General features: G+C 39.7%; 1 long non-coding RNA gene across 18 annotated transcripts in view; it reads right to left on the bottom strand.

The window, feature by feature from the left end:
- LOC129670376 (uncharacterized) overlaps positions 1-24514 on the bottom strand; it is a 211189-nt gene that overhangs the window by 137645 nt on the left and 49030 nt on the right. For 15 of the 18 annotated variants that reach the window (XR_008719186.1, XR_008719198.1, XR_008719185.1 and 12 more), the window contains 2 exons: positions 4392-4438; positions 3133-3393 (listed from right to left, as the gene is read on the bottom strand). This is a non-coding gene — a long non-coding RNA (uncharacterized LOC129670376). Of the gene's footprint in view, positions 1-3132; positions 3394-4391; positions 4439-15639; positions 15759-24514 lie in introns of those variants that run through there. The other 3 variants (XR_008719204.1, XR_008719197.1, XR_008719191.1) reach the window with 2 other exon arrangements.

The raw sequence follows: 24514 nt of genomic DNA, 5'->3' as shown, positions 1-24514 counted from the left end.
CGTAAAACATTTATAAAATAGTATTGCTGTACATAGTTGTGAAATATATGCAGCAAAAAAATAAAGCATAAAATAAAATATTTATGTGCATGAATTCATGACAGTCATCCTATTTGCAGAGGAGGAGAATGGAAAAGACTAGAGAAGGGTTGCTTAGGCATCCTCAGCTATATCTATAAATTTATTTCTCTAAAACACACACACATCTGAAGTACAATGTTAAGATTTGATAAAGTTGTGTTATGGGTCCATGGATTTTTATTATATATTATTCTCTATACTTGTCTGCGTGTTTGAAATATTTCATTATAAAATATATATTTTTAAATCATCCAAGTACAAGAGTATTTCTCAGAGGAATCACCAAAGCAAGGAAAATAAAACACCCCATTCAACTTCTTTTCCTATAAGAACCATGAATTATGGAGCAAGGAGTGTTTTGTATTTATGAGAGGGATCCTTGTAGAGGATGCCTCACATTTATAAGTGAGTATCCTCGCAAACATCACTGCTCATTCATCCTGGATCCCAGACAACGATATCCCACTTCAGACTGGACACACAACTGTGGTGCCTAAAGTATTAAGGTTAGTTCTGCTTAACATGTTATTACTTAGCAGAACATTCAAGAATGCAGAGACAGGGTCACCCAGCCAGCTCTGGGCATTGCCCCACCCTTGGAAAGATAACTGTGGTAATGATTGATGGAAGGCGTGAGCCCTAGGCATTACGGCATTGTTTATCGTTCTTGTAAGACCACAGCCATCAGAACACATGTGTGCACTTTTCCCTTAAATTTTTTTTTGAGGGGTGGTTGTGTAAAACAATGATCTGTTGAATTTAATTCACAGATCAAAGAGGAAGGAAATTAACCAACACAGTAAATTGATTATTTCATGGGTGACATAACCAAGGCAATGATTTATCTTAATAAAGAGCAACTTCCCTCTAGTCCTTAACTGAATTCCAGCCAATGCAATAATACTCGGCTGTTAATGACTTTGATGTTGATGTGGAAAAGTGAATGACTGCATAATCACTGAAATGGGACCTCATCACAGTTGGAAACGTTTAAGCCAAATCATTTTGGACTGTGAAAAGAGCCCTGAGTGGTGGATATTGGCTGGGTACCAGATCTTCAGTCTTAACTAAACAGGGCCTGAAAACTTTATCATATCACAGCGCCCTGGCTGGAGTCTAACTCTGACGGTTCACAGGGGCTGGAGTAGAATGTATATGTCTGTGGCCTCATGAATGAAAAAAAAAAAAAGAATTCCAGGGCTTAGAGCACCGATAATAAATACATGTCTATCAGCATTGAGCTGGGAGTGTAACTAGTTAAATCCATCTTTGGGAGTGGGAAAAGAAGAAAGGAAACAGAAGTCAACTTAAAAAAAAAAAGAACCAAAAGCTTATTTTTATACCCCGCATTACTAAATATGGCTAAGAGCTTGCAAGACAGCATTAGTCATAGATGGCGGCCTCCACCTCCGCCCCTCCTCCACCCTATCACTAAATAACAAAACGAACTAAAGTTAGACTTTCTCTCAAGTCAGTACACTTGATTACTATTATTTGAGTTACAGCTGAGAAGGCTGCGAGGAGAGGGAGGAACCTCGGCGACACAGGAGACTCCCGGGTTCCCAGATTTTTCACTTCTTAGTGGGAGAAGGAAAACAGCACTGGTCTCAGCCCAGTCTCCAGTGGACAACCCAATAGATTTCCTCTTGTTCTAAAATCGAATCAAATCCTAGATAACATCAGCTTCCTACGGTTAAATTATTGCATCCGTGTATTATGATGCAAGTCTTCAGCAAGCCTCTCCAGCACGCTCCTATTCTCTCCCCATCCCCTAGCTTCCAGCCTGCCCTCCCCTGCCTTCCTCTGTCCCCAGATGCTCCTAAGCAGAAGTTTCACGGAGCTTCCAAGTAAACCTTGTTCAAGCTTTGGGGCCACAGTATGGTGACCCAGACTTACTTAGAAGACAGCTGTAGGCATTTAAATGCCACAAAGCCACAAGGCTTCAGAGATTCGATATGCCAGATCGTGAGCATTAAAATAAAAGAAAAAATCTTTGGGGCAAAGAATTGTTAAACTCCTTATCTGGGCCTGCAGCTGGGGCCTGTCCCCAGACTCAACATTGAAACACAGAAAACATCCAGGTGGCGAGATCAGGAGCCACTCAAATGGTGCCCATGGGTTTGCCTTATTATGTCTTTTCATCCAAGCCTTGGCCAATTACTCTTAAGGCACCTTTTCCCTTCTGGGTGCCCAGGATCAAGCAACTTTACCCAACCTGTGAATGACTTTAGTTGCTTTCTTTTCTGTCTGCAATGTTTTCTGTGGGATGATCTCAGCAACACTGAAAGAGCCCGCACCTTCTCCTTTTTCCTCCCCATTTGGTGCTCTCCAAACTATCCCTTCAATCACACAACAAATTCTTTTGTTTTATTCCCTCTCCTAAAACTCAATCTGAATCCAAGTGCTTTTAATTTTTAGCCACATTTTACAAGCCTGGACTTTCAGGGGTATATGTTATGAAAGCACTGAAAGGAAAGTCTTTCTTGTCATCAAAACCATAATAATTATGTGTCAAAGATAATTACTGCTTGGTTCGTAGTACATCTAATACCAAGTGACAGAGAAAGTAGTCTACCGGCAGACAAGAGTAACTGCCGGCTGGCTGAAATCTGATATAAAATTAACCACCAGGCTCAAGTGCTTGCCCACTGGAATTTCACCAGATAAATGTTAACTCCACCCTCCACACATATATATATTTTTAATCAATGGTTAGTCTGTTTATGTTGTTGTTGGGAAATTTTTTAAAGAACATTTATCCATACATGTATGAGCATTAATAATATCTCTCATAATGGCGGAACACTATATTCCAAGTGCCTGTTGCCGTGAGGAAGATTGCTAGGCAGGGAGGATTGTGAATGCGTTAGCTGGGAATGCAGCCGAAGTCTCAGGTAATAAGAAGGAAGACAGGAGTTCATAGCCACAACACCTGGATGTCTAATCAGAGCGTCATGTGGAAACCTGATGCCTGAGAGGAAAGCATTAGCAAGATAAGAAGATAGCACCAAACCAAGACTGGAACAAAGGAAGGTTTCAGATGACACCAACCTTAAGTCTGCTGTGCTTCGAAAAATGTTTCTTCCCTAAGGAGGATGATCACCTGTGCATGATGCTGGGGGGGGATGGCTCAGTGGTGAAAGTTCTTCGTGTGTGAACATGAGGCCCTTGAGTTTGGATATCAAGAACCGGTGTAAAACTGGGTGTAGCAAGCCTGTAATCCAACACTGGGGAAGTAGAGGCAGAAGGATCTTTGTGGCTTCCCGGCCCGCCAGTCTTGCTCAAAGTTCCAGCTTCAGTGAGAGGAACTATCTGAGAAAATAGCATAGAGAAGATGGTCTTTGTCAATCTCTGGTCTCTATATGCACACACACACACACACACACACACACACAGAGAGAGAGAGAGAGAGAGAGAGAGAGAGAGAGAATGCCTTATAAAAGAGATTCCTGTTCAAAAATTTCCTCCTAGACAACTCTATGACTGAGCATGAGGCCTAATTTGGGGGACTCAGTGGCTCTCCTGACCCTTTTAAACCAGCTGTACCAGAGAAAATCTGGCATAAGTCCAGCAAAGGGAGGAGCAGGTTGCCAGCGTGCAGGGCTGTATGATTCACGCACATCGTGTAGGGAGTAGATCTGAATATTGCCTATGTCATCAGCCACAAATGTATCACCAAAAAGGTCAGGAAAGGTCAGAGCTGCTGTAAACTGTCCCCTGATTAGACAAAATCACTAACAGCTTTCCAGACACTAATCAGCCTCTTACCTTTGTGTAATAAGTGGCTTGTGTGTACTCAGGAGCCAGGAGCACATGTGCAGAGGGTTTTAGAGGACATTAGTGGCCCTCTAAGTCTCCAAGGGTACTGGTGGCCTCCTACCCTCCTTGTGAAGATTAAGCCTAAAGCCATCAGAGCATTATTTCTGTGACCCTAAAAAGTAAATTCTGAGGCTTGTGAGCTTATATTTGTCTCCAGCAAAATCCTGTCTATTAGAATTGTACACCTGTCCTCCCAGCATGATGAAGACAAAAGCAAGAGGGCTGAGAGCTTGAGATAAGTCTGTGCTTTATAGAGAGACCTTGTCTAGAAAATAAGAAAAAGGAAGACACTTGCTGCAAATTAATTGAAAGGGGCTGTTTGGCAGTGTGGGAAAATAGCTCAGTTCATAAAGTGCTTCCCATGCAAACCTGAGGACTTGAGTTCATTTCCCAGCACCCATGGAAAAAGGCAGGCATGGTGGAGTGTGCTTGCAGTCTCAGTCAGCACTGGAGAGGCAAAGATAGGCAGATCTTTAGTGGGGCACACTCACCAGCCTTTCTAGATTAATTGTTCAGATCCAGGTACCAGTGTGAGACCCTGTTAGAAAAAAAAAAAAAGAATGAATGAACCAGCAATTGACATCTGATAGACACACACACACACACACACACACACACACACACACACACACGGAAATAAGTCATTTTGATATCATGCTAAATTGCTTGTGTTCTATATCAAGTCCATAGGAATTCTTTCCAACCTCAGAGGTTAAAATCTTGAAAAGCATTGAGATTGGGGGGGGGGGGGAATACCCCTACAGTTGGCAATGGTATGAGTCAGACAACAATTTAAATCATATTAAGTGCATACACCTAATAATCATGAAGTTTCTAAGAAGTATCTGCCGCTAGGAGCGAAAATAATTAATGCCAAAAATCTCCAGTTGGTGACCATTTATTTTCTTAGGAAACACTGCTTCATCATCCTGCCAAGCTATTTTATACAATACAAATTGTACCCACTCACAAAGAAAAAAGAAAAGAAAAAATGAACAAGAAAGAGAGAGAGAGAAAAGAGCATTTCCCACCCTAGGGGGAAAAAAAAAAAAACAAAAAACACGTCCTTTGCACTTTAGTCTCGGCCTGCCTTTGCTGTTCCAGGGGAATTCTCACATAGCTTTGTTCTGAGTCCCCTGCTTAAGGATACATGTTGTCAGCGGCAGTCTCATCCTCCACTGAAGGGTCCAGAGAACAAATAATTCCCTCCATGCCACCCTACCGATGCTAATGTGTGGTCTTCCTTGGGTGTGGCGGGGATAGAAACTGACTGCTTTGAATCACACATCAGTGAAATAGACCATTTTCAAACTATTTGGGCATACAAATGTAACAATGATGATCTCAAACCCAAAGCTGGTGATGAACTGCATATATAGTTATTCTCTTTAACACTAGGTTTTTAAAAAAAATTAAGGCTGTCTTCTGATTTGACCCTTCGCAAGAAAAGTTAAGGGAGGGGAAAGGAAATACTTAAATGCAAAAGAATAAAACAGTGTTGTCAGGGCTATCCACACTGTAATTTCCCTGTGTGTGAATTCAGAGTGTCTTCTAAAATATGGCAGGGGAGGTCTTCTATGATCTTCTCTGTGCAAAGTGGCATTTTCAATGAGCATGGCTTTTCTGAAGAGTACTTTTTAAATGACTGATTGCCTTGAGTATATGATCAAAACAGAGTTACAAGACAAGCGAAAACAAAATAGGCTTCTGGAAATAGACATGTATACACATGTGAGAGTTTTAATATCTGGCATCACAAATTGAATGGGGGCTCCTAGGGTAAAGGCCCATGAGGCCAAGGCTGGTGACCTGAGTTTGACTTCCTGACTCCATGCAGTAGAAGGAGAGAACTTACTCCAGCAAATTGTCCTCTGACCTCCAAATATTTGCTGTGGCCTCCATGCTCCCCGATACAAATGCACACACTCATTCACTCACACACATGCCTCTAACACGCTCTCTCTCTCTCTCTCTCTCTCTCTCTCTCTCTCTCGCACATGCACACACATAACAGTTCCAACTGGGTTCCTTTCTTTCCCTTTGTGACTGAAGAAGAGCTTTCAGATGAAGCATATTTATCTTCAGCCACGCACAAAAATAAAATAAACAACCTTGGGAAATTGTTAAAGAAAGAGAACTGGCAAACAAGGCTAAAATAACAAATGGCCAAGATGCTTGTTTTTACAAATCAGTGCCACAACACAGCAGAGCATGGTGGCTGGCACATTTTTTTTATCTACTGCTGTCAATATATCATTCAATAAAGACATGCAGGGTTTTTGTTAATTTCTTTGTTTTATTTTCAACAACAACAACAACAACAAAAGAAGTTGCAACAGCATCCCTGAAGGGAAGTGGGGTCTTTAACAAGGCTGCTTTAGACTAGTTTCTCCAGTATGGTGCCTATTTGTTCAGCGTGGTGCCTGTCGAGAAATATGTCTGGGTTGGGTGTGGTGGCGCATGCCTTTAATGTCAGCGCTTGGGAGGCAGAGGTAGGTAGATTTCTGTGAGCTGAAGGCCAGTCTGATCTACAGAGCAAGTTCCAGAACAGCAACGGTTATGCAGTGAGAGCCTATCTGAAAACAAACAAATAAACAGACACAAATGAAGAAAATAAAAAAGAAAGTATTTCTGGATAGCACCAGAATTTGACCTGAGTCATATACTACTGAAATGTCCATTCAGTGCTTAACTTCCCATAGAACCGTTTAAGTACCTATTTAACTGCATTTAACTATGTCTCAAGTGGTGGATAACTCCACACCATCCTAGATTCCTCTCATTATCTTTTAATGAGGTTGTGTCACTCCAATGCTCTGGGTCTAAAAATGAAGACTAGCCCAGAAACCACCCAAGCTCTGCCTTCAGTACCAGTCTTTGCTTAGAAACTCTTATCTTTCGAGTGATACAAAATACAGAGAACCCAATGATAAGGAGCTCTGCGCTGTTTACCCTTCCAAGGAGCTGAGCATGGTTCATTCATTCTCAAAGCCACAGCAAGGGCCAAATAGATGAATCTTCCCAAAAAGAAAAGTGGGAGCTTCCCTGATTAATAGCTGAGATGCAGGGTATCTGAGAAAAGTAATTACAGGAATGTGTTATCTGGAGACGTTTCCTGCCACCAAGCCAGCCCTAGGCCAGCTGATGACTGAGAAAGCCCAGAAGGCGCTTTCCCTCAAACGTGGCCTACATCAATGGCACATTTCTGCAATGTCAGGCTGAAAGCCATCGATAGTCATAAAGAGAAGGTTGTGTCCTCATTGGGGGTGTGTTGATGGATCCCATCCAGAACATCAGAGGTGATCCCTGGGTTACTCGGATGTTGGATGCTTTTGGGTCTGGTGACGGTGCTTCTGAGTCTAAATCAAAACCATCCTCCCCGTGTCATTCAGCGCATTACATAATATGAGTAGGGCTGTCTACATGCATAATTATCATTGCTCATGAGAAACAGGCCCCAAAGAATTCTCTGACCTTGCGCTGATAAATTGTGCTGGAGGAACGAGGGCCTCAGAACTGCCAATCCTAGTTACGGGCCCTGAAAAATTAAATTGGACTGAAGGAAAATCAGGCTTCTGCGTGGTCCATTTCTCAGTAGGGTGATACTCTAATCTATTGAAGGCTGCTCCCAGAGACCCCAGTTCAGACCCTACCTCTGCTCATCAGTCAGCACATCGTTCCTGGCACTAAACGACATGCTTGTAATTTCCAACCTGACTGGAATTAGCTCCTGAGAAGAGCTGGGAGGCAGAGGCCAGGGGGAAGGAAGTTAGAAAGAAATGGCTCAAAAAGCACTCTTTCTAAATCAGAACCATCTGCTGAAGTCATAAATGGTTTTAAGTGGAACTCAGCGACAAGCGAGCTCACATAGAAGTAAATGCAATGAAGCCACCCCTCAAGGAAAGTTCCCAGGTAACAGAACCGTATCGCCATATATTAGAGCAAACTTTTGAACCTGCTTGGTGGCTGACACTTGGCATTTGTATTTGGATCCTATTACAGGGAACCATGTAGTACTAAGGACCTCTGTGTGTCATTATGAAATGCTGGGGTGGGACTTGGCTACCTTACATAGACTTGTCATCATTCATTAATCTCACAGAAGACCCTTCAGACTATGATTCCTCTGGGAGCTTTTCAAGAGGGAGCAAGCAATGGGGACACACCGCTCGTTGGCTCTGACAAAGCCTCCATTGTAACTTCCAGCATCTTCCTAAAGCCATGAAACATGTGAAATCTAAAATGAATACTCACTAATCTTACAAAGGAACGTCCCCTTCCACCTCCCTGGCTCTGTGGAGGTGTCAATGGGGAGTTTTAAAACATCGCATCAGGCTCTGCAAAATGACTGTGAAGGTAAAGGCACTTGCCACCAAGCCTGATGATTTGAGCTCAGCCCATGGGATCCACATGATGGAAGGAGGAGAAACACACTTTCAAAAACCCTCTGATCTCTACATATGTGCTTTGGTATTCTCGGGCACACACACACACACGCACACAGAGAGAGAGAGAGAAAAATAAATGTATTTTTATTTTAAAAACAAATCTTGATGTGAAAATTCAAGAAGGAAATCAGAAGATTCTCAGCACTATGTATCTCATAGGTACAATCCTCCCAAGCTCACATGACAAAGCAAAACGACCTTACTTGAAAAACAAAACAAACAAACAAATAAACAACACGGAAATTGCAAGATCTAAATGACATTGTGTTAAGCAAATAAAATACAAAATAAGAAGCAGTCTTAGATAATAAATATCATAGTTTTTTTCTCTCTCATTTTTCTTGGGGGAAAAGCGACCTGTAAGTAGAAGAAGTTTGCTGGGGAGAAGTAAAAGAATTGGGGAGAGCAGGGAGAAAGAGAAGAAAAGACAAAGGTAGCCTGGCATGTGGACATGATCTAAGCATGTATACACATGTTTGGAAATGTCAGAGTGAAGCCCATTTTAATCAGTACAGTTGATATGCACAAATAATTATACTGATAATAATACCACATGAAAATTAAAAAGCCAGCACACATTCTAACCACTTTTGTGTCAGCATATAAATTCTTTCGTGGAGCTTTTAATAAAGTCAGTTCTCCCACAATCCTAAATCAAACTCACTTAGGCACTTAGATTTTTCTTGAAATTTAGTGATTTCTAACAAGGAACTAAATGTGTTGAAAACATTTGCCTAAATTAAATATGCTGAAAGAAATAACCCCCCCCCCAAAAAAAAAAAACAACGTAGTGTCAAAGGAGATAAAAGTGGACAAGACGGTGTCACAACTTCACAACTTTTATTCCTATAACAAACGTGGAATTACTGGGGCGGAGCAAATATAAAGAACAGAAGCCCGCAGCCACACATCTCTGAACCCAAGCCAGGCAGGCTCAGTAAGGTGAGCATTGCCTAGCTGTTTTATAGCCGGAGGGGATGGAGGCGGCTAGTTAAGTGAAATAAAGAATCTCTTTAAAAGCAAACATCAAATTGCAGCCACATCAATCATTCCTTGATTTAAAAACAAAATAAATGAGTGCTTTTCTCCACAGTTGGAAATTTCATTACTTCTGTATGGGCCCGTCTTTGTTTATAAGCTGACTAAGGATTCCTGGAAGTTTTGCTTTCGTTTGGGAAGAGGGGTCAGATTTTTGATGGCCCCAAATGGACCCAAGGGAGTCTACTCCATGACTCAAATTTAACTTATTTTTCCTTCTCTTCTGAGCTTTTTTTCTGGTGGCAGAACAATAAATATATCTTTCAAATATACCGTTATAAAACAGGCTCCCTGCTGTGCTCACTACCCAAGGAGTGACTCACATTATGGGGTCCTAATGAGAGACAGATCTTTCAAACTCACATCTAAAATGTCACTTTGTACACGTCTGTTTTATTGCCTAAGAAGCAGTGATCCTACAAGGAAGCGGTTTATTATACTGAAGCAAGAAGGTGGGGGCGGGGAGGGGGTGAGAATCTACTGGATTAAAAAGATGGAGGAGAAGAGAAAATCCAGTCTATACTTTTTACATATGTAATTTAGCGATTGACTCTGTTTCTATTGACTGTGCCAGTTCAGAAGCCTGTAAGAATGTTCAAAGAAGAAAGAAAGAAAGAAAGAAAGAAAGAAAGAAAGAAAGAAAGAAAGAAGGAAGGAAGGAAGGAAGGAAGGAAGGAAGGAAGGAAGGAAGAAAGAAAGAAATTAAAAGAAAGAAAGAAGAAATTAAAGGAAAGAAAGAAAGAACAATGCCTCTAAATTTTTGGAAGGAAATAGCTGAGATTTTTGGAGCTAAGCCATCATCACTTGGAAATGTCTTTACTGCAAGAGCTCATCTCACAGAGCCTAAGGAAGACATGGACTCAGAAAACTAAATGATAGAGCTGAACCCAGCTCGCTTGTCTTCTCATTGACAATGTTGACAATAAGACAGGTTTGGTGAGATCTGCAGCCTCTACCCTTTAGTGAGAATACAAGTGAAATATCAGGAAACCTAAGAGGAAGTTATCCTTCCATGAGCTCATCTGTGGGACTGTGTTTTTCTAAGATTGTCCATGGCTGAAACTGATCTTTATAACACTATCTCCATCATAGCAACTGGGGTGAAAGGCAGGAATGCCTTCAGGAAAGACAAGGAAATCCATTTCAGATAAAGTAACGGATGAACTTGACCTAAGTGGAGTTCTGCTCTAAGGAATTTACTCTACTCTAACTTCTCTGCTAGATCACAGTGATAATTTGAAAAGACAACAACAAACACAAACACTGGAACAGCATTTTCAGTGCTAGGCACTTGTATTTATTCTTCCAATGATGGAGTTCCCATACTAGAGGTTGGGGGCACCATCCTACCTACCATCCTGCCCTCTTGCTCTGACTCTCATGTTCTGCTTGATGCTCTAGTACCAAGCTTGTCATCTACTTTTGGGAGTTACTCTTTTGTCTTCTCCTCATCTTCACGGAGCATGGAGCTCAGCTCTACCATAGGTATTGCATGGTGTGAATTCTCATTATGTTTTCCATGGGCTGGGGCAATAAAGCACAGACTGTGAGCAAGGTAAATTATTTTCTGCCAGTGCTGCTACTGGAACTTCTGGCAGACCAACATCCTCCTTAGACCCTTTCTTCCTTAAGCCCCTAAAGATTTTTGCTATTGCCCCATTCTTCTTTTTGTAAAAAGATATTTTTCATCATAGCAACAAAAGGCTATGTTTCCTACATTTTGATGATTCTTTCTTGCTTTCTTACTCCAGTTCATGAGTAATACTTAACAAGGGAAACTTTGAGGAAGAGAAAGGTTGAGATTAAAAGAAACCTCAGGTACAAAACAAGAAAAAGTATGTGTGTGTGCACAAGTGAGTGTGAGTGTGTGTGTGTGTGTGTGTGTGTGTGTGTATTGTGTTGGTGTGCTTGTGTGTCTGTGTGTGCATCAGTGTGTGTGTGAGTGTGTATATCTGTGTTGTGTTGTGTTGCTTCTGTATCTGTGTGTGTGTTGATACATTTACATATATGTGTATGTTGGAGAGAAAGTCTGTGTCAGTATGCATTCTTAAATGTCTGCCTATTTTGAGGCAGGTTTTTTTTTTATTTTATTTTATTTTTATGGGCCTATAGTTTGGATCACTGGTCAGTGAGCCCTGAAGATTCTTGGTCCACTTCCCAGGTACAGCGCATGTCCAGACCCCACCCCCATCCCCACCCCCATCCCTACCCCCATCCCCATTCCCTGCAAGTTCAGGGTACCCAGCTCAAGTCTTCTACTGACAGGATAAACAGTATGCTTGCTGGCTGAGCCATCCAGCCCCCAAGATAAAGTGTTTTTTAAAAGATCTTATCTCTTCCTGATCCCGAGGTAGTAAGAAAGCAGAAGCATGAGATCATAGGGATAACTTCTGTCGTGGGCTGGGTCTGCAGAAAAGACCATGTCTTAGAACACCCAGCCTCAGAGACTGGGAGGAAATCCCTCCAAAGATCTTACTGTACCAGTCACAACAGTGGCTGGGTCAAAGTTTGTTCCCAGAGATGCCACAAGAGGCAGACAGAAGGTTAGCTCTGCTAAGCAATTCTGTTACCAGCACACCATGAGGGGAACGTAGCCAGCTACAGAATAGGCATCTCAGGAAGATTGTCAGTGAGGACTCTCCTGTAAATGACTGCAGCACGGTGAGGCTGGGCTAGGACCAGAGGACCCCATGCTGTCCTCGGGAATTACGGTGACACTGCATGGTTCCCCTAACTGTAGGTCTGTGGCTTGTGTGTCCAGCGTGCACAGGCGGTGTGGCAAAGTCAGCAGGAAAAGGAGGTGTGTTCACGGACCACAGGAGCTGAGAGGCAACACAAAGCTGCCTAAGGCTACCCCTTCCCTTTAGATCCTATTTTAAGAAAGAAGGGGAAAGGATGTGAGAGATTGAGTGCTTTCTCAGATAAGATTGAAATCACCAGCGTGACTCAAATGTGGGCCTCTCTACCTTCCTTCCATTCATTCACCTAGCAAAAATATGCAGTCCTCCCCAATACTAGAGTAGATAGAGTATAATAAATATAATACTAAATAAATTACAATTTGAGGCATAATACTATATATAACTAAATTAATAAATTGGTATGATAAATCTACAGAATTTTTTTTTTCCAGAATTTTGCTATTTATTGTTTATATCGTTGAAACATACACTGTCTCTTAACCAACCATGCTGGTTAAGATGACATCTCTCTCTCTCTCTCTCTCTCTCTCTCTCTCTCCTGACTTTCAGTGCCATTCCTATTGTACAATATACACTTTGTTTTTGCATGTGTATGGGGCACACATGCCTGAATGCATGTAGGTTTTCTAAGTCACTTCCTACTTCTTTTGTTTAGTTTGAGCAGGGTCTCTCACTGAACCCCAAGTTCAATGGGCTGATGGATAAACTCTAGGGACAGACGTGGCTCTGCTCCCCTGTCCTCGCTGTATTGCAGGTGATGGGTCTGCCACTTTGGCTGGCTTTTCCATGACTACTGGAGATCCAAAAGCAGACCTACATGACTGAATACATGACTGAATGGGTGCTTTGAGCCACCTCTGCAAGTCCAAGGTACAGTTTGTGTTTAAGATGATTTTTTTGTACTTCCCAGTGCAAGGACCTTTTCGAAGAAACTCGAAGTGTAGAAAAAAGTCTCAAATATTTCCTTGCCATCACAAGCCATGCTTCCTTATTTATTTCCTTACAAAAGTAAACACATTTTCTGTCACGTATTTCACCTGCAGATAATTTTAATGTGTAATTGACATTTCCAAGACAGAAGTTATATTAATAACAAGGGAGATAATAGGCTCTGTCTGTATTAAACACCAAAAACCAGATTTTTCTGTTCTAAACAAACATGCAAAACTCCTATTGATTTTTGTAGAAGCATAAAAGAATATAATGGCCCAGTTCCTAAGAACTCAGTTTTACAGGCCACGTGGGAGAATCTAAAACACGCAAAGCAAAACATACAGTTTTAAGATATGACAATAAAGCAAGACACAGGCTGTCTTCCCTTCTCTCCCCAGGGTCTATGTCTAGTTGTAGAACCATGACGCTTCCCTCTCACTCTGTCTCCCTAGAAAGCAGCTCACCTGTTCCCGCTGCTTCAGACACACTGAAACTTCTGTTTCCAAAATATTGACAACTCTGCTAGACAAAGCCAGCATTGTGTTCCCCTAGTACATCAATGCCTTTTGAGGGAAATTAGCTTCTGGCTTTTGTTTTGTTTTGCTTTTACAATTACCTTGTATTTACATCACACTTCTCCCTGCAAGTCACAGAGTGATGTACAGGTGTTAACCGATTCACGCTCTTGAGGAAGTTGATGGGAGACATAATATTTTGGTGCCGATGTTAGAAATAGAGATCCAGAAAGGTCTTCAGTAAGGAAAGAAGGAAAGCGGGATGGATGGAGAACCTGGAGACTGCAGCACAGCTCTGGCTTCTCTGTGCACTGTCATGACAGAGTGAGGGGCCCAGCACAGCCTACCTGCTGGGTTTCCCCAGGACTCAGATCCTATTTGCTGACACTGCAAACTGCTGGGACCCTAAGTCTGGAAGAAAACTAAACTCAATCACTGTGTTTATTCAACAAAGCATTCACCCACATACACATTTACACCAACATGTTCATGTTGAATTCAATTAAGAAAAATTTATTCACCTTTGATTTTTTATTTGAAAAACAAAAGCCGTTTGCTCCCAAGGTTGAACAAAATCATTGGAAGAGGGTGTGTGTGTGTGTGTGTGTGTGTGTGTGTGTGTGTGTGTGTGTGTAATTCTTAGGCTTAGTTTTTCACTCATACCTTTCTACTCCACCTCTGTTCCCTAAGTATGCATACATGAACATGCCAGTTTCATGTTTTATGTTAGCCTTGATGTAATAAAAAAAAATGTCTTCCAAATTTTGAGGTACATAATAATTCATAATTTTGCAATTATTACAGAAATTTATTTTTCATGCTTAAAATTTTGAGCTCTTGCATTATTAGTATGTTTTCTCATGCCCTTGCTCTCTAGCAAGCAGAGAGTGAAATCTGAGGATGTCCACAGCAATTCCTTGGTCTTCCTTTTTTCCATTGTTTGTTCCTTGATTCTCGAAAGCACATCGTTACTTTCATGCTCATTCCTCATCTCCTCTGCTTTTCTCATGCAGGTCTGCAGTATTTCCACTGCTAACACCAAGAACAGCCAGGAACCTGCTCTGGTCATCAGCGCTTTTCATCCAGAAATTCAGCTCTACCACTGAATCATGGAAGATGGAAAATGCCAACAGAGTTTTCTCTTTATTATAAGAGTAAGAAATTTGAAGGAATACACTATCCTTTTGAGGGCCATGTTGAAATGACCAAAAAAAAAAAAAAAAGTATTATTTGGTACAAAAGTTAAATGTTCCCAGAGATACAGAATTCATTCCTATCTGTCCACCTATACACTTCAGCAGATTTTTATGAGCATGAATTTTTATTTTATACCCCTAACTATTTTGGGGTAGAATTTATGGTGAGGTGGGAGCTAATCAGAGAGGTCTATCATATGGAGTCATTCTTGGCCATAAAACCGTAACAGAGACCAAATAGCATACCCACGCCTTTGGGTTTGTTTTAATTGTTTGGTTTTGATTTTGAGTTTTCTTTTATTCCCCTTTCAGAAGCCTTACATTATATTAGGTTGAGATCACAATCTTGATCAATTTATGACCAAAGAATACTGGGAGGATCTAAATATAGTGAAAAACAAACGACTGTCACTAATAAAATATTTCAGCCTTGTTTTTCAGAATGTATCCCAAATTAACCTCAGCAGGAAAACTGTCCTTTTTGGGTAAATCAGGAAAACAAGACAAAATTTATGAATAGTGAGCATGTGCAGTCATTCAAAACAATGGGTTTTCTCCCCCCACCCCATTTTTTTGAGAGTTTTTTTTTCCTAACTTCTCCTTGAATCGATTAATGAGAAACAGGTAAAACAAAGCCCAGGGGAACCCTTTTACCCGGGCAGATATATTCACCCTGTTATTGGGGTCAATGGGCAGAGAACAAACAGCAGAGAGCAAATACTTCTTTTTAAAAGGTTCTTATACATCACGCTTTAATGGTAAAGGATGATTTGTCAAATGGAAATCCATTAGTAATTTTTCTTTCCAGAATGATATAACTTTGAAAAATGAAGATTATTAAATACAGGAAGTAACTTAATTCACAATGAATCCATCCCCGTCATTACTGGTAATGATAATCACTCACAAGATGTATCCTGATGTCCTTTGCATATTCACTCATTAGCCAAGCGGGCAAATCATCATGGAAACACATGGAGTAACATGAGTGTCAGGCCCACAGCACTGTGAGAGGTGCAGCTTCGGTTTGTATTTTTCTCTAAGGGATAGAACATTAGTTGGAAGTTTGATATATTTATAATTCATGGTGGGGGACAAAGCTTAGTCACTTCAACTTCTAATCACTTAATACTAAGTGATTCAGACTGAATTGCTCATAATTTATGTCAAGCTCAAAGAATAAGTGATTTTGATGTTTGGAAATTTCACCATCCTGAAATCTGCGACACATCGTTCTTAAATCAGTGACTCATCCTCTGACAAATAACATAAATGGGTTTCTCTATTATATGAAAAGTCAACACATTCCCTGTGACAGGTTGTTCATCTCAAATAGCCCAAAGTTCTTTCCATTATGTTAAACAACCATTATTCTCCAGTTCTGAGCTAGAAAAACAAGGTACACATCACTGAAAGTCTTGCCATGAGTCATTTGGCAATTATCTGAGAATAATTATCACTGGAATCCTGACTCACAAATAATATAGCCATCCAGCCACTTTCTTTGTGCAAAAGCTTAATGCAAAAAAAGAAAATAAAGGAAACGCCTGTCTCCAATGTTCAGAACATCTGCATGAGTAAAAATTATTCAAAAAGATGCCATGAATTTTTAAAATGAAATGCAGCATGTAAAAATTAAGCACCTGGTCTTTTTCTTTATATTTCATTAAAAAATTCTAAATGGACTCCCACCAGCTGTACGTTTTACTGCATTTTATATCATGGCAGACAATCAAAGCAATACTGCAGCCTTTCTCATCTCAATTCCACATAAAAATTAATAAAAAAGTAAAAAGGGGAAAAGATGGAGCCTGCCTCCTGTGAGATGCAACAAGAAATTAAGGATGCCACACAAACCAACAAGGACATAAATATAATCTAAGAAAAAAAAAGAAAAAAATAAATCTGACTCCAAACAGAATGCACAAGATACAGGCAAAGAGATATTGTCTTATTTTTTTGTTCAAGTTTCCAAAATAAAACACAAGAATTTGGTGGAGACAATCCATCTGGTTTTAGTAGAAGAATACACTTACTTTATTTTAAAAGATATGAGGAAATGAGTGAAGAAGTATTCTTGCTGGTTGTTTTTTCTTTTTTTTTTTAATTTTTGTTCTTAACTCAGTGATTCATACTCCAATCAAAAAGAACGTGCATGTTATGAGTCTGGAAGCAGCACTTTCTAAACTTGACAGTTAGTTGGTTGGCATGTACTCTACAACCAATACCAATCAAGGTTCCATATTGTTAACCGGGGGGGGGGGGGCGGGGGAAGGAAGAACTGGGGGAAATTCCTAAATCAACCAAGAATCATTGTCTCAAATTATCAGATAAGCTTACATGACAACTGACAGCTCCAATTCCATAGGCACCGATCGATTGATTATTTGGAAGGAATTGGAAAATTTGCTTCCTTACAAACCCTCATTGATTCTGTGATTATATCTCTGCAGTATTCTTTGCTGTTGCAACATCCCTTTGTAAATGCTGTTTTGTGTCTATTTGGTCAAGTGTGGGTCAACAAACATCAGCTTCTTCCTTAGAAATGCTTCTCCAGGCAGATCTCTCTTTCCTTGAGCAGGCCCTAGCCGAGCACCAGCTAACTCCAGTCGGATTTAACTTTGCCATTCAGGCCTCAGAATATTCTTTTACTTCCCAAAAAGGAGCAATAAGCGCTACTCTGGATGATACGGATAAGTAGCAAGGAAATCACTCAGACTCCAGACCCACAGCGGCATCTGTACAGTGAGGGATGAACCAGGGAACAACAGCTCAGGGAACCTCTGCCTCTATTCCATTCGGTATCCCTTGGAGACGGAAAGCTCAATACTTGGCCAGAGGCAGTAACAGGCACATTTGAGCCTTCAGGAGAATGACAGTATGCGTGACTTCTGATTTAAAAAAAAAAAATACCTGTTGCTTCTAGAGGAAATTTTTTCTGCGGTGTAGATCATATAAGGAAAATAAGATATTATTCTATTTTTATTTCTCAAAAGTTATGACTTTTTAGGGTTTGGGGATAATAAATATAATTGATTATAGTGATTTTAGCAATGCTTAACTACAAGAATATATATTAATATATTAACTAATATATATTAATAAAAAGCAATCCAAGATGATTTTAACTCATATACTTATCTGAAAAATTTGCATTTATTTTCTACTAAACCTTTCAATTGTAAGTAAATATTTTGAGATACATGTCATTTACAGGTCAAAGTAAATTAATTTATTTGGAAATTTTCTTCTTAAAAAGAAATACTTAAACATTCCCAACATCTAAGTTCAAGTTTACTATACATTCCACATTCCCCTTTTTAATATAAAATTTCTTGATATGTACACCTTATTTATAGTGATGAGATTTTTTTCTTTTTAAATTTATTTATTATTTTTTACAATTTATTCACTTTGTATCTCAGCTGTAGCCACCTCTCTTGTCTCTTCCCAGTCCCATCCTCCCTCTCTCTTCTCCCTCTATGCCCCTTCCCTACACCCCTGATAGGGGAGGTCCTCCTCCCCTTCTATTTGACCCAGCCTATCAGGTCTCATCAGGACTGGCTGCATTGTCTTCCTCTGTAAAGACATACATACATATATATCATATATCTTGACTGTATTTCCAACCTTCCCCTTTTATAAACTTCCTCTTAAAATTTATTTTAATTAACAAAGATGTTATGTGTGTGTCTGTTTTGCCCATATGGTTGTGCACCATGCAGTGCCTCATGAAGAAAAGGCATCAGATACTCTGGAACTGGAGCTACAGATGTTTGTTAGCTATTGTGTGGGTGATGGGAATAGATTTAGGTCCTCTGGAAACCCAGACCATACTCCTAATCATGGAGCCATCTCACTCTCTCCCCTATATCCTCCTTTTAAGACTCACGCCTATGCTAAATTTCACAGAAATAGATGGAGAGGAGAACGCTACAGTATTTGTTCTTTAAGCCCTAATCTGGAGAGGCTGTCTATGAGGAATAGCAGCACAGGCTTCTTTCTTTGGTGATTGGCTAACACTAGCTACACATTTGTGAAGGAAAGCCAAATCAGGCTAATACCACAGACCTGAACAAAGCGGCCGAAGACTAAAGTAACTACAGTGATTTCCATGGCCAGTGATTGACCAGTATTTTCATAGGAAAAAATATAGTGGATCTGGCTGAATTTTAAAACTATTGTATTTATGAAAAAAAAAAAAGTAGGTGAAGAAAGCATGCTGCTTTTTATACTTTACATTATCTAAACTTAGCACATGGCCAACAAAAGGCTGAAACTTGGTGCTTGGCCTTACTTGGATGTTTGCTTATATTGATCATTCACACGAGGTCAGTTTTTTCCTTTCTTATTGCCCTTATTAAGATTTTTCATGATCTTCTGATGTTCTTCTCCCTGGGGTGGAAATGCCTTAATGTTTGGGGGTTTTTAGAATAAACATAGATTCAATGAAAAAGAGTTTCAATGGCCCTATTTAACTCATAGTACCATTTCTCAATGTCCCCCTTTTAGAAAAAAAAAAAAAAGATAAAAATGTTTCATGGGAATAAAAAAAAAAGCTATTTTAGTGACCTTTTGTCCCTCCCCGAGAGGAAGAAGCTGACAGGTAGATAGATGGGGCGTTTGTTATTGTGATTATCTTTGACTCAACTTCTGGAGTTTTATCTGGAATTCCTGCGAAGGGTCAACAAGTGTATTACTGTCTGTCCTCACCTTCTTTTGACCCTGATTTTAAACCGTACCTCGCTGAAGTCAGAAAATAGATTACAGGGCTGCATTTCAGCAGCCAAACGTTGGGATGGGTTGCACCTGAAACATGTAATTATCTCAAACAATGACAAATTTACAACCTTCTGATGTATTTATAAATACCCACTTTCGTTGGGCCTTTTTCTTTGATAATTTAAAGAAAAAACATTTAGTAACCTTTTCCTTTGATAATGTTTCAGAGCTGAGTGTTCTAATATTTTATGTACTGCCTGGTAAATTCTGGTTTATAGGGTTATAATAATTAAATGATCCAATGTATCGGTAGATGACAGATGCAGATAAGTTTATACTCATATGTCTTCATAGATAAAAACATAGTGAAGGTTCATATTGATTAAAAGTCTTAAGAAAATGTATATATCGAAACACGGCTTGGCACCATAATTCATATACGTGTGTGTGTGTGTGTGTGTGTGTGTGTATACTATAAAAATCAAGTGAAAAACCTTTGAGGAAATATTAAGTATAAAATGACTCCAGCTTGATGGAATAATAGAATCACTAGTGTAATTAAAGGACATTGGGATCTGGGCTGAAGAAGAGTCATAGACTACCTTAATTCAATTAATGTACATTATATGCGTGTGCAAAAAAGTCACAAGGAAGCCCTATGCTCTGCATAATCAATATGTACTAATAGTAAGATTAGTAGAAAAAAGAAGTGGAAATCTACTTGTTAAAGAACAATCATAAAAACAGTTGATAGAAACAAATGTTTAAGAAGAAGGCTGATTTTGAAATGAATGGGAAAATTTCAAAAAGGGCTGAGTTTGGGAGGGTGTAGCTTGGGTGTGTGAGCTGTAGATCCCTTGCTAACTGAGTAGCTATAGAAATTGGCCTCTTTTATTTTAATTTTAATTTTTTATATTAATTACAGTGTATTCACTCTGTATCCCTTCTGTAGCCCCCACCCTCATTCCCTTCCAATTCCACCCTCCCTCGCTTTTCTCCTTCTATGCCTCTCCCCTAGTTCACTGATAAAAGAGGTCCTCCTCCCCTTCCATCTGACCCTAGCCTGTCAGGTTTCATCAGGGTTGGCTGCATAGTCTTTCTCTGTAGCCTGGCAAGGCTGCTTCTCCCTCAGGGGGAGGTGATCAAAGAGCCAGCCACTGAGTTCATGCTCCACAAGAAGAGCAACAGAACCCAGAAATCTGGGCCCAAGGGTCTTTTCTGAGACTGATACTCCAATCAAGGACCATGCATGAAGATAACCTAGAACCCCTGCACATGTAGCTCATGGCAGCTCAGTAATCCAAGTGGGTTCCCTAGTAAGGGTAACAGGGACTGTCCTGGAGGGGACAGAAATTGGCCTCTTTAAGGCTGCTTTCTACCAGGGAGAAAGCACACAATGATACTTCTCTTGTTTCTTTTGCTCTGAATAAAAAGAAGAAAAAAAAATAGAAAAGAATGGAAAGGAAAGAGAAGGGGAACAAAACCTTGCCACAAAACTTGGCATGCCAGGAAAGTTTTAGGTATAAAATTAATCCAGTTTGATGGAAAAATACAATCACTAATGTGAAAGTACAGTGGGAGCAGAGGCAGAGTTTGTTGTTGGTTTTTTGTTTTTTGGTGTGTTTTGTTTGTTTGTTTGTTTGCTGTTGTTTTGTGAAAGTACCTGTTGTAAATTTAACAAACATATTTAGGTGATAAACAAGTTCAGTCTTTGGGTGATAAACCAGACCTTCTGAGTAATACAAAACATTAAAAAATGTTACAATAGTATGAAATAGAAAGCACCAATTAATCTCAAATGTGATTGTATGTTCCGGCTAAAGTCTTATTATTATTAGAGAAGAATGTTGATAAAGAACCAAGCCATGATTTGGCTTATTGTCTGAAGGAGAATAATACATGGAAATCCTAAGTTATGGATGGGTGCGACTGTCTTTTGTATTATACTTTATGTTGATGAAGACTTGTGGAAAACTAAAAGAGCCCAAGCCAGATGAGAACCTACCGCAGAGACGAGAGCTGGGCACGCAAGCCTACCCCTATTTGAGTGTAGCCCCTGGTAAGCCGACTGATTTCAAATGGAAGACCAACATCCCAGAATAGGTTGACCAGCATGAATTGGTCTTGAACAATTAAAACACACACAATCACTCACAGAGACACACACAGCACACACATGCATGTGCACGCTCACACACAAAAGGGAGGAGGAATCATAAAGGGGCTAGATGAAGGAAAGCATATAGCCAAACACATATGGAACTCTGACCTAACGAAGATTTTTCAGAATACCAATGGAATGAGATGAAAGTATCCAAATATTAACAACATTTGTAATTATTTAATTATTTCTCTTAATTTGATGGGAAGGGATACATCAGGACTAATTTGAAAAAAAAATATACATCTTTCTTACTCATTCTCAGCTGTAGAAGGCAAAAATCTATGCATCTTATTTACAGCTAAAGTGGACACAGTGGTTTGCTTTAGAAACCAACACGGAATCCGTTGGCTGCACACGTGATAGAGTGAAGGTACCTCTCGGTCAGTCCTACCTGATCCGAAACTAAGCATTTATGACCTTGTTTGGTTTCTCTTATCTTTCTTATATTGTTTCTATTTTTGTGTGTGTAGACCTTCTTTTAAATATTTACCTTCAGATACTTGTAGGTTATTTTGAAGCTACTACACTGAGAAAACAAGTCAGCCAAAAGTATTTATTAGAAACCTCTAATTCATTGTGTACCAATGATAAATACAATATAAGTTATATGATCTTATCAACAGAAGATATAATCCAAATTCTTTATTAATGTTGCATTTCTCAGTGCTGGGGCTCAAACACAGTTGCTCACACTTGTGAAATGAGGACCCACTAATGTCTTACATCCCAGGACCTTCCTAGTCTGTTGATACCTTAATTTTAACTTTTTAGTTATTTTCCAACCAGTGAGTTTAGGTTAATGTACCCCAATGATCCAATAATAACATACTTTATAGATATAAATATATTAAACTTACCATAGTTTAATTTTTTTTAATTTTTACAAGCAGAATGTATTTGCCACAGACAATTAGTGGAAAGAGTAAGTAATACAACAAATGCCAGTGTCCCCACTGGCCATTCCCTACAGCAGTAGCATTATTACTGTTTTCTGAAGCCTACTACTAAGTCATCCTTGTCTGCATTTCTTATCCCCAACCAGAAAAAAAAAAAGCTATTGTATTTTTGTATCATGTTTTCTCTTCTTTCCTTTATGGGCTTCTCCACATAGATGTATGCTTAGGCATTCCTGTTGTCCTAGACTTCAACTTAGCAAAGACAGAACCAAACTGAACCTATATTAAACTAGTGTAGAAATAATATCAATCCCATTTGTGTGAGTGTGTGTGTATGTCTGTGTGTATGTGTGTTCTTTCTGAATGAGTCAAATCTCATATTAATTTAGACAAAACTACAATTATTTTTTTTCACTTTTTTGAAAACTGTAGTAAGAGAGGACACTGGGATGGCAAAGCAAGCAAAGCGTACTCTAGCCTGAGTCCAGTCTTCAGATACAGCACAAAGGTGGAAGACAAAAACTGACTCCACAGCCTTGTTCTCTGCCCTCCACACCCACACCGTGGTATGCTGGTGCCCCCCCCCCACAACACAATAGTCATGTTTTTGAATAGGTATTAAGTAATGAACCGCTACTCCAAGTACGTAAGTTGCTTTCTAATGATCTGTGCTTAGTGTTCTAAGTGTGTGTTCAAGCTTACGACCAAAGTTTTTGAAGCTACAGTCTTTGCCATGTAGAAATGAATTCTATAGAGGTATAAGTTCTTCTACTTACTCAGCCATCATTTTCCCAGTACCTCCTCTGTCCTGTGTCAAACCAAATGCACACGGGTCTATTTCTGAGCTGTCTGTTTTGATTGATCAGTGTGCTCTTCTATCTATGCACAAATTCCAAACTCTCTTAGCATTGATTTATGTGAAGCCTTAATGTGTCCTAGAGATCAAGTTGTAACAGGAAAGATACATTGCCCAGAGATGGGAAACAAGTTGTTACCATCTTTCTTTCTAGCAATATTTTTTGCTTTAAAATATATTTCATTCTCTTGTACTATGACCATGGAATGTTTTATTTTGAAGGCGCCTTGTATATCTTTCTCCTTCACATTTGATTTTGAATTTGTCATTATATTTTAGCAGTATTGTTCAATTAAAAATGTAGTCTTATTTTTTTAATTTCCATTTTGAGTTTCTTGCTGAAGAATTTTGGTAGATTTGTAATGACATTTTCCAAAGTCTTCGAATTTTTTTCTAACAGTTTCCCCAATTTCTCGTCGATAGAAGTCCGACATGCTATCCATTGTGCCACAGAGTTTCCTGATCGCAGTTTCTACTATTGCATTTCTCTCTGCTAAGTTATCCCTTTGTTCATCTATTTAGCAGTATAGAATCAAACCCATTCATCCATCATGCTTGTTAAGTATTTTCCTCATCAGGTACGCTCACAGCCCTCTTTTCACTTCATTTTGAAAAAATAAAATAAAATAAATGTCTTTGTAAATTGCCCAGGCTGATATTTAGACTGAGACCCTCCTGCCTCAGCCTCCCTAGTAGTTCAGATTAGAGGCCTATGTTACTATATGCCCTGGCTCAAGAGGATCTGAATCTCTTCCCCTCTTCTCCACCCACACACTTGCAAATAGAAACACAGACAAACACACATGCACATAGATAAAAATAAATCTTTGAAAATTGTCTTCCACTTATAAGTAATGCAAAGGGAGGTTTTAACACAGGGCACCAAATGAGAATTCCATTTTTAAACCTTAACGAACCCTGCGTTTTAAAGCATGAGTATTCAACAGCTGATACTGGAAACTGCAATCCTAGCCCACGATCTCTGGGACGTGGCTCTGTCGTGCTTGTTGGTATAAATTAGAAACCTACACAGGAAATAATTTCCCAGCAGCACTGCGCTCCGCTGGAGACGCTAAACGGTGCAGCCCCATGAGTGCTGACACAGTGCAAAGCGGCTGTGGAAAGGGCAATCTGGGAACGGGCA

This window comes from Psammomys obesus, unplaced genomic scaffold, assembly GCF_907164565.1.
Source record: "Psammomys obesus unplaced genomic scaffold, mPsaObe1.curated_primary_1811, whole genome shotgun sequence".
NCBI lineage: Eukaryota > Metazoa > Chordata > Mammalia > Rodentia > Muridae > Psammomys > Psammomys obesus.
Note: the sequence above shows the minus strand (reverse complement) of the source record. Positions and strands in the feature narration are given on the sequence as shown.